At 39.6% G+C, this 10792-nt stretch overlaps 7 non-coding genes across 7 annotated transcripts; all 7 read right to left on the bottom strand.

Annotated features, from left to right (window-relative positions):
• Positions 1 to 6157: 6157 nt before the first annotated feature.
• Positions 6158 to 6231, bottom strand: trnai-aau (transfer RNA isoleucine (anticodon AAU)). Its single transcript has one exon. It is a non-coding gene; the product is annotated as a tRNA-Ile (tRNA).
• A 368-nt stretch (positions 6232 to 6599) lies between these two features.
• On the bottom strand, positions 6600 to 6673 carry trnai-aau (transfer RNA isoleucine (anticodon AAU)). The gene has a single exon. It is a non-coding gene; the product is annotated as a tRNA-Ile (tRNA).
• Positions 6674 to 7037: 364 nt separating this feature from the next.
• Positions 7038 to 7111, bottom strand: trnai-aau (transfer RNA isoleucine (anticodon AAU)). The gene has a single exon. It is a non-coding gene; the product is annotated as a tRNA-Ile (tRNA).
• Positions 7112 to 7475: 364 nt separating this feature from the next.
• Positions 7476 to 7549, bottom strand: trnai-aau (transfer RNA isoleucine (anticodon AAU)). The gene has a single exon. It is a non-coding gene; the product is annotated as a tRNA-Ile (tRNA).
• A 367-nt stretch (positions 7550 to 7916) lies between these two features.
• trnai-aau (transfer RNA isoleucine (anticodon AAU)) lies at positions 7917 to 7990 on the bottom strand. The gene has a single exon. It is a non-coding gene; the product is annotated as a tRNA-Ile (tRNA).
• A 366-nt stretch (positions 7991 to 8356) lies between these two features.
• On the bottom strand, positions 8357 to 8430 carry trnai-aau (transfer RNA isoleucine (anticodon AAU)). The gene has a single exon. It is a non-coding gene; the product is annotated as a tRNA-Ile (tRNA).
• A 374-nt stretch (positions 8431 to 8804) lies between these two features.
• On the bottom strand, positions 8805 to 8878 carry trnai-aau (transfer RNA isoleucine (anticodon AAU)). Its single transcript has one exon. It is a non-coding gene; the product is annotated as a tRNA-Ile (tRNA).
• Between the last annotated feature and the right edge of the window lie 1914 nt (positions 8879 to 10792).

The raw sequence follows: 10792 nt of genomic DNA, 5'->3' as shown, positions 1-10792 counted from the left end.
TTTTGGGAACTAGTTCAAAGAAATACAAACACGTCAATCGTGTAATAAGTAAATTGACATTGTCCATAAAACATCTTTATGACCTTTTAATCCGTGTGTGCAGGAACCCCCCCCCCTCCCTCCCTCCCTCCTCCACAACCCCCACCACCCTCCCCCCCTCTTACATTTTCTGCCTCCCACACCGTTTAAACGCGCACGCAGCCAAGGGGTATTTAAAGCCCACTTTCGTATAGTTATTTTTCCTCCATTACACGTGGCTTTAAACACTTTACAGCCTTGCGTTTCAGGCGAGGCATCCAAGTCAGGTTTTTTTTTTTTTTTCAGGTACTCAATAAGATAATCAAAAACTAAGACTGGTCCTGTTGCACGTAAACTTAAAACTGCAGCGTGACGTGCATTAAGCTGGAAAAAAAAAAGCTAAACCCCCTTCGTGAGTAGGTGTCTCAAGTTTTGTCACTTAATCGACGTCAGCACTCGAGTAACACACTTTTTTTTTTGTGACCACTGGTTTGGGCCATTTGCATTTTCACTGTGGACTTGAGCAGAGAGTGCACATCGAATTTTTCTGTCAAACTCGAGATATCGGGCAACAGACCCTTGAAATGCTTTAGGAAGTCGACGGCAATGAAGCTGTGTTACCTGCAATACCACTGAGAGCCACTAGGGGTTGTCTCTAAAAAAAGGCTACGACTCCCATTCAACTTCTCTCGTGAAATACAAAGTCTAGTCATAATCATTCACTAAAGTCACACCTTCTTATTGATTTTCTGGCAGCACAGCAGAAAATAATGGGGTGGGGGGGGCGTGTCTGTTTGATTGACAGGCCTTTGGTGCACTCAGGTTCCTGCTATCGGTGGGCGGGGCTTAGTCTCAGATCCACCTCTCGCTCCAACCACATCTCATCCAAATATGGTCACGCTAAATGTTCCACACAATCTAAATTTACAATCATCAGTTATTAAAAAATTTTTAAAAAAAGCCGCCTACTAGCCAACAGTTATGCAGGAATAAGCTAAATTTGCCCAAACTAAACCCCTAGATGCTACAGTGACTCACGATCGCCTCCCTCATGGACAAAGTTTTATTACAGGATGGAACTTAATTCTTACACGCTGCACCTTTAAAGGTATGTTCAGGACCTGTGGTTTGTATTCTTCTGAGTTTATTACAATTTAGAAAATGATGGACTAAAAGAAATCTAATTTTCACGTTTAATTTTAAACATTACTAACGTTCGTGTTTATAGCCTTGGTGGAGGCCCCATCGCATGACCTTAAAGACTCTCCTTTACTGCTCGTGCAGGAAGAGGCCCGGTTGAAATGCCGCAAACAGAGGGAGGGGTCCTCTTAGTTACTTCATCATGATTATATACATTTTAAACATCCTCTTTCTTGAACTTTTTAAACCTATGACATCATTTATTTAGTGCAAACCCGTTCCAGTCAGAATGAGGTATTGCCTTGACATTGAGAAGGGGTCACTTGGCTGAAAGCTGCCCTCGAGGGCCCTGGTTCGTTCGTGCACTCAAAGACACATGCACGGGGGGGTAGTAGTACTTGTCCAAGCGCTCAAGGGCTCTGCGGTTAAATTTTATTTTATTTTTTTATTCCCTTTTATGCACACTTTCCATGAGGTACGCAAGTTTGCCGGCTTTGCTCGCGGGAGTACCTGCACAATGCACGGCTCTGTGACGTTACAACAAGCGATGACAGTGTAATTCCACATCATAAAACTACATGGAAGGAGTTTTTTTTTTTTTTTCCACGTTAAATATAAACACACGTGCTACTATAAGCCTGCGATGGCGGTGGATGGTGACTTCTTCCAAATTATGCTGATTTTCAGAACTGAGAGGTGTTTCATTAAATTAGCTCGGGGCTTACTGTAAAAAAAAAAAAAAAAAAGCTTGGAGAATATCAAGTGTGTGGTTTTTACATGAAACTGGCATGTTAAGACAAAACTGTGTATTTTAAAGCAGTGTATTTTAAATATCTGATATATATAGAGTGAAAATGTCACAACATACAAAATCAAAACTGCTGTAAGGAGAACTTTTGGCTGCATGTTGTATTCCAGTGAAAGCACAAATGCTGATTGGACAACACCCTCATACTGAAGCGACGCAATAGGTCGATTTCCACCGACCCCAAAACACCACATAATGTATGAGAGTTTTAACGGACCTCGCCGGCAGAATCGGTGCTATAGAGCACCAGCAACAGGCGTGCATTACCTTCGTTGTCACGGTAACGATACGTTTGGTTTAGGCACAACAACTACCTGATTAGGTTTAGGAAAAAAGAAATCATGATTCGAGTTAAAATAACCGTGTTTGCTGCAAAGTTGCCACATTATATGTTTATTATGTTATGTACGTAAAATACATTAGTTAAGTCAATGTTGAATTTTGGGTTTTAAACAGGAATTTGGACTGTATTTGAAAATAGTCATAGTCTCTGAGTCTGTATGTGAAGCCAGTGCATAAGTAAAATAAAATAAAAACAATACCACTGACGACCACTAGGGGCTGCTCCCCCTCCAAAAAAAACCTCAGGAGTCACAATCAAAAAGCATCAACTTCTCTCACAAACTACAAAGTCACTCTTTATAGTCCTTCACCTCACACTTCGTTTGTTTCTCTTGTCCAAATAACTACGACTGCTAGCGGTCGAAAGAAATGTAAATATCGGTGTCGTTAGCATCCTTCAATCATCAACTAAAGACGGGCTGCATTAAAATTCTTTGCAGTTGCTTTAAAGTGAAAAAGTGAGTTAAGGGGAAAACAACCAGTATTGAAGTTGAACAAATATAATTTAAGCTTATAGATCCGGTTACTAGCCCTCCTATGGAGCTTTCAAAAACATGAAAGTGGGTAAAGGAGAGTGTGAAATGGAAGATCTGAAGAGCTACTAAGTGGATATTTGAGCTTGCAATTATTTTGTTACACGCACTGTTCCCAGAGACCCACGAATGATCTACTGGGCAGTTTAAGGCTAAAGCAAATGTGACATTTACTGGCTGTTTGTGGCTGATAAACATGAACTGAAGAGAGGGGAAAAAAAAGAAGAAAAAAAATCCAGCTGTCAAATCAATTTGAGAAAAGCGATATATGCTTATTCAGACGCTGAAAACCTCTGGACAAGTTTAAAGGTGCCTCCACAAAAGCGGGGTAATGAATAGGCACGACGCTGTCAATCCATTTCAGCATCTATTTCTTTTAGAGGTGGAGCTCCGCCCCTGAGTGAGACGCACAGAGGTCAGAGGACATAAATGCAGCAGAGACTCTCATACTGAGCCGGAAACAGAGAGGGGGAGTCACTCACGAGGCCTTCACCTAAAGTTTGATTATCACACCAACTCTGCGTCTTGACCGAGCGGTTTGTGATAGTTTCACTGCACTCTGCAATAATCTATGTTTCCCATCAATACCAACGCAGCACCGGCAACACAGTCATGCACTGTCTGTTTGGGAGAAACAAATGTGGACGCGACCCGAGGCTCTCTTTCTTTCAATCGACCGAACAGAGGAAGGGGCTGCTGAGCCGAAACATCCACGAACCAAGAAGATAGCCGTGTGATGTTTTAACTGCGGTGGAAAAGTCAATGCATGAATTAAGCACTTTGTTCAGCGATTCTCTCAGTTTAAACAGCGATTGCGCTGCCGCAGCACTTTCATAGGATATTTAAAGTGAGTGGAGTCTCGCTCGCTGCAAAAAAAAACAAAAAAACTGCAAACTCTGCCATCCACTCAGCCGAGCACCCACGGAGTACTAAAACACTTCTTCTATCTCCAGCACCAGAGCCGGTACTGCTTCAGGTTAGAAATCTGCCGAATGATCAAGTAAAAAAAAAAAAAAAAAGAAACTTAGAGTGGAGCATTACTCTTGTCAATTGCTGCATTTAAACAGCCATAAACTTACTGTATAATGATGTGTAATAATTACGCTCCTCAGAAAGGGATTACAAGACGTATTCATTATCATGAATAAAATCACAGCTTTGCACAGCTACCTGATGGTGTTACCTTTTTTTTTTTTTTTGAGCCATATGTGGCCAAATGTTTATTACAGTGCTTTAGCTGCCAAGCTGAGGGAGTAATGTGTTTACTTTGTTAATATTTAACCATAAGCATAATCTCTGGTTTATTTACAGGGGCAGTGCACATTAATAAACCTTACTATAAATGTGCAGAAGAGTAAACATCTGCACATGTGCTTCAGTTATTCATCTGATCTGGTAAACGTATTCTTTCATGTTGTTGTCCTGTATTTATCTTAGAGCTTCAGATGCTGCTGCAAACTCCCCCACAGCGATCTTTAAAGTTTCATTTGATCTCTTCCAGTACGCTTGTTTCCAGCCTTTTTTTTTTACATTCCTACCGGCCTGATTTACATGTAATTGTTACCGTGTCACATGTGAAAAGTCCTCAGCGGAGGCCCTTGCGAGTGGTGGCTCACATTTAAAGGCCTTCATTATGTCTAATACAAAACAGCTTAAATCAGGTAACTGCAACCACCTGACTGCCAATTCAAATCAAGTCCTCTTTGTGCTGCGGCACGGGAATGTTAAAGTCATCTGTCATGTGTTATATTTTTGTAGTTCAGGTTATAAGACAGAAAAAGGAAACCGGGAGAACACATTGTATTGATTGATCTCGATCAGTTTTTGATTTATCCTTTTTATTCTATGTGAAGTTTTGTCTTTTATCTGGAACCTGAGTCTGTAATAAAATTTTGATTGATTGACTGATTGATTGTCATAATCTCACCTTCTGTTCCTCAGTTTTGATGTCGAATACTGGCCAGAAAGGTGTTAGAAGATTATGATGTCACAGTGAAGTTGACCTATGACCTTTGAGGATGTAAAATGTCATCACATCTTAATTTTATCCTGTTTGACATTTTCTGTGAAATTTAGTCAAAATTAGAATGAGTGTTTTTGAGTTGTGACCATTGAGTCTGTTTCGCAAGATCACAGTGACCTTTGACCTTTGTCTACCCAAAATCTAATCAGTTCATCGTTGAGTCCAAATTAATTTCTGTGCCAAATTTCACTAAATTGTCTCCAGACGTTCCCTGAAATACCACATTCCTAACAACGGGACAGATGAATGGCGCAGATGTAAAACCACATTGACCTTTGACCTTTGGCAATAAAAACCTATCAAGTTCATCCTTGACTCCAAGTGAATGGTTGTACCAAATTTTGAGAAATTCCCACAAGGCGGTCCCGAGATATTGCATTCACAAGAAGAAGGGACAGACAAATGGAACAAACGTAAGGTGACAGCGACCTTAACCTTTGACCTTTGATGACCGTACATAAAACGGATAAATATAATGTTTCTATGCTCTAAAGTCTTTATTGTTTGGATTGATAGCCCCTCAGCTCATCTCTGATATCTGCAGTAGTGCCTGAGGCCGAGCTCGGTCGTAAACTTTGAGGACCAAACACTGCAGTTCGATAACTGGCTCCAAACCAGCACTTCATGTGAAAGTTACGCCTCCTTAGTGAAATGTCAGTTAATTATAGTCGTGCATATTTTGGCATAATTTACTCAAATAAAGCAAAGTAATAAATCGTGATTATCCAATGTGCTTCACAGAGTCTCACATGTCTGTGGGATGATTATTCGAGAATCAATAAAGGCCATAAAAGCTCCGTCTGAGGTTGCACGCGATTCATATTTTGTTTCCGTGGACATTTATTGTGCAGACGAGGTTTTATTTTCCAAGTGAAATTTATTGGCTGGGAATTCGACACGTGATCTTAAGGTGTGCTGAACAGGTTTTACATCAGTGTACAGTATGTGAGGCTGTAAAGGGTGTGTCTAAACAACAAATAATTTTTGACGTTTGCAAAAAAGATCTGTATTCCACATCAGGTCAAAGTTATGATTTTGATTTTGAATAGAAAAATCTGATTGTTATTATTCAGTCATCTTGGAATGCAATGCATACAAAACATCAGCAGTGGAGGAATGAATAAAAGTAAAAATGTCAACAACAAAAAAAAGTCCATTCGGCCACATGGTCACGCACAACTTGCTCTTTTTCAGTTATCTTGCAGTTCACCACATACAAACTATTGGCAGTGGAAAGATAAATAACATTTTAAATCTCAACATTTTTGTTAAAAAAAAAATAGTGCTGTATTCTGGCCAGTATGGGGATTGAACCCATGACCTTGGCGTTATTAGCATCATGCTCTAACCATCTGAGCTAAACGGCCTTGCATCATTGAGATCTTACGCCATTTTTATTCTAGAAATAGCCTGTGTTTCAAACCTAAAATAAGTAAGTTAAAGACTTCCTTCATTATTTGTAGCTCAATATTTGCCAGTTTTCATGTCTCTGAAGGAAACCAGCAGGGCATCATGTTCCCCTCCATGTTGTTACATTAATTACTAAGGGACTCGAACCCTCAACCTTCTGATCCTAAGTTACAGGCCTTATCCATTAGGCCACATGGTCACACACAACTTGCTCTTTTTCAGTTATCTTGCAGTTCACCACATACAAACTATTGGCAGTGGAAAGATAAATAACATTTTAAATCTCAACATTTTTGTTAAAAAAAAAAAAAAAAGTGCTGTATTCTGGCCAGTATGGGGATTGAACCCATGACCTTGGCGTTATTAGCACCATGCTCTAACCATCTGAGCTAACCGGCCTTGCATCATTGAGATCTTACGCCATTTTTATTCTAGAAATAGCCTGTGTTTCAAACCTAAAATAAGTAAGTTAAAGACTTCATTCATTATTTGTTGCTCATTATTTGCCAGTTTTCATGTCTCTGAAGGAAACCAGCAGGGCATCATATTCGCCCTCCAGGTTGTTACATTAACCACGAAGGGACTCGAAACCTCAATCTTCTGATCCTAAGTTTGAGCCCTTATCCATTAGGCCACATGGTCACACACAACTTGCTCTTTTTCAGTTATCTTGCAGTTCACCACATACAAACTATTGGCAGTGGAAAGATAAATAACATTTTAAATCTCAACATTTTTTGTTAAAAAAAAAAGTGTTGTATTCTGGCCAGTATGGGGATTGAACCCATGACCTTGGCGTTATTAGCACCATGCTCTAACCATCTGAGCTAACCGGCCTTGCATCATTGAGATCTTACGCCATTTTTATTCTAGAAATAGCCTGTGTTTCAAACCTAAAATAAGTAAGTTAAAGACTTCCTTCATTATTTGTAGCTCAATATTTGCCAGTTTTCATGTCTCTGAAGGAAACCAGCAGGGCATCATGTTCCCCTCCATGTTGTTACATTAATTACTAAGGGACTCAAACCCTCAACCTTCTGATCCTAAGTTACAGGCCTTATCCATTAGGCCACATGGTCACACACAACTTGCTCTTTTTCAGTTATCTTGCAGTTCACCACATACAAACTATTGGCAGTGGAAAGATAAATAACATTTTAAATCTCAACATTTTTGTTAAAAAAAAAATAGTGCTGTATTCTGGCCAGTATGGGGATTGAACCCATGACCTTGGCGTTATTAGCACCATGCTCTAACCATCTGAGCTAACCGGCCTTGCATCATTGAGATCTTACGCCATTTTTATTCTAGAAATAGCCTGTGTTTCAAACCTAAAATAAGTAAGTTAAAGACTTCCTTCATTATTTGTAGCTCAATATTTGCCAGTTTTCATGTCTCTGAAGGAAACCAGCAGGGCATCATGTTCCCCTCCATGTTGTTACATTAATTACTAAGGGACTCAAACCCTCAACCTTCTGATCCTAAGTTACAGGCCTTATCCATTAGGCCACATGGTCACGCACAACTTGCTCTTTTTCAGTTATCTTGCAGTTCACCACATACAAACTATTGGCAGTGGAAAGATAAATAACATTTTAAATCTCAACATTTTTGTTAAAAAAAAAAAAAAAGTGCTATATTCTGGCCAGTATGGGGATTGAACCCATGACCTTGGCGTTATTAGCACCATGCTCTAACCATCTGAGCTAACCGGCCTTGCATCATTGAGATCTTACGCCATTTTTATTCTAGAAATAGCCTGTGTTTCAAACCTAAAATAAGTAAGTTAAAGACTTCCTTCATTATTTGTTGCTCATTATTTGCCAGTTTTCATGTCTCTGAAGGAAACCAGCAGGGCATCATATTCGCCCTCCAGGTTGTTACATTAACCACGAAGGGACTCGAAACCTCAATCTTCTGATCCTAAGTTTGAGCCCTTATCCATTAGGCCACATGGTCACACACAACTTGCTCTTTTTCAGTTATCTTGCAGTTCACCACATACAAACTATTGGCAGTGGAAAGATAAATAACATTTTAAATCTCAACATTTTTGTTAAAAAAAAAAAAAGTGCTGTATTCTGGCCAGTATGGGGATTGAACCCATGACCTTGGCGTTATTAGCACCATGCTCTAACCATCTGAGCTAACCGGCCTTGCATCATTGAGATCTTACGCCATTTTTATTCTAGAAATAGCCTGTGTTTCAAACCTAAAATAAGTAAGTTAAAGACTTCCTTCATTATTTGTTGCTCATTATTTGCCAGTTTTCATGTCTCTGAAGGAAACCAGCAGGGCATCATATTCGCCCTCCAGGTTGTTACATTAACCACAAAGGGACTCGAAACCTCAATCTTCTGATCCTAAGTTTGAGCCCTTATCCATTAGGCCACATGGTCACACACAAGTTGCTCTTTTTCAGTTATCTTGCAGTTCACCACATACAAACTATTGGCAGTGGAAAGATAAATAACATTTTAAATCTCAACATTTTTTGTTAAAAAAAAAAGTGTTGTATTTTGCTGTATTCTGGCCAGTATGGGGATAGAAACCACTACCTTGGCGTTATTAGCACCATGCTCTAACCATCTGAGCTAACCGGCCTTGCATCATTGAGATCTTACGCCGTTTTTATTCAAGAAATAGCCAGTGTTTGAAACCTAAAATAAGTAAGTTAGAGACTTCCTTCATTATTTTTTGCTCAATATTTGCTAGTTTTCATGTCTTTGAAGGAAACCGGCAGGGCATCATGTTCGCCCTCCAGGTAGTTACATTAACCACGAAGGGACTCGAACCCTCAATCTTCTGATCCTAAGTTAGAGGCCTTATCCATTAGGCCACATGGTCACACACAACTTGCTCTTTTTCAGTTATCTTGGAGTTCACCACATACAAACTATTGGCACTGGAAAGATAAATAACATTAAATCTCAACATTTTTTGTTAAGAAAAAAAAAGTGTTGTATTCTGGCCAGTATGGGGATTGAACCCATGACCTTAGCACCATACTCTAACCATCTGAGCTAACTGGCCTTGTATTATTGAGATCTTACGCCATTTTTATTCAAGAAGTAGCCTGTGTTTCAAACCTAAAATAAGTAAGTAAAATACTTTCATGTTTAATTGTAGCTCACTATTTGTGAGGTTTCATGACATGGAAGGAAATCAGCAGGACATCATATGCCCCCTCCATGTTGTTACATCAACCACGAAGGGACTCGAACCCTCAATCTTCTGATCTGAAATTAGAGCCCTTATCCATTTGGCCACATGGTCCCATACAACACTCTCTTTTTCATTTATCTTGCAGTTCACCACATACAAACTATTGGCAGTGGAAAGATAAATAACATTTTAAATCTCTTGTTAAAAAGAAGTGGTAGTATTTTGCTGGATTCTGGCCAGTATGGGGATAGAACCCATGACCTTGGTGTTATTAGAAGTGCGCTCTAACCATCTGAGCTAACCAGATTTGTTTTGTTAAGTTTTTACTCCATTTATAATTTCAGAAGTTCCCTGTTACCTAAAATGGGCTCGTTAGTGAGGGTTGACACGAACCTTTGCATTATGCATGCATGATGTTTTCAGGTTGTCTGTCCATCTGTATCTCGTTAACACAATATCTCAAAGTTACTTTGAGGAAATTGGGTCAAACCTGGTAAAAACCTTCACTTGATACCAAGGATGAACTGATTAGATTTTGTGTTGCAATGGTCAAAGGTCAAGGTTACTGCAATCCAAAATGGCCACATTCACGTGAACATGATATCTCAGGAACGCCCGGATGGAATTTCTTCAAATGTGGCACAATCGCTCACTTGGCCTCAAGGATGAGCTGACTAGAGTTTGGTGGTCAAAGGTCAAAGTTCACAGTCCATGTGACTTCACATTTGAAGTCCATCCTGAAATATATCAAGAACGCCTTGAGGGAATTTGTTCAAATTTGGCAGAAGCATTCACTTAGTGCCGACCTCATAGGATTTTGGTGTTTAAAGGTCAAAGGTCAATGTCACTGTCACCTCACATTAACCCATGCCTGTGAACGCAATTCATCAGAAATGCCTGGAGGGAACTTTTTTCAAACTTGTCTCAAATGTTGACTTTGGCCCAGTAATGAACTGTTTAGATTTTGAAGATCAAAAGTCACTGTGAGTTCAATATCTATGTCTTTGGACAGATATACACGTAAACTACAACTTGAGTGGTTACCAGTGGCAGATAACCACACATAAATCAAGGACACCACTCAAAGTGAATTAAAATGAGAGTAAAATTAAAGCGAAATCAAATTCCTTCATCACTTAATTTACAAGTAAACAACAACAAGCCATCCTAACTGCCTGGAGAACGAGTGTGTCGGTGTTTAGACACCAAGAAAGTCCTGAGGAAATGCTGGAGTCTCTTGTACTTTAAAGGAGTTTGGAGTGTAACTTCTTTTCATTCGTCTGTTTGTCTCAGAGGAGCTCTCGATTCTGCAGAACAACAAATTTATTCACTCAAGTGGTGCCTGAGGGAAGT

Source organism: Brachyistius frenatus, unplaced genomic scaffold (assembly GCF_029030835.1).
Source record: "Brachyistius frenatus isolate BFR_SWC_R1_liver_20210118 unplaced genomic scaffold, ASM2903083v1 Contig_239, whole genome shotgun sequence".
Taxonomy (NCBI): Eukaryota; Metazoa; Chordata; class Actinopteri; family Embiotocidae; genus Brachyistius; species Brachyistius frenatus.
The sequence above is the reverse complement of the archived record's forward strand: the minus strand, read 5'-3'. Positions and strand labels throughout refer to the sequence as shown.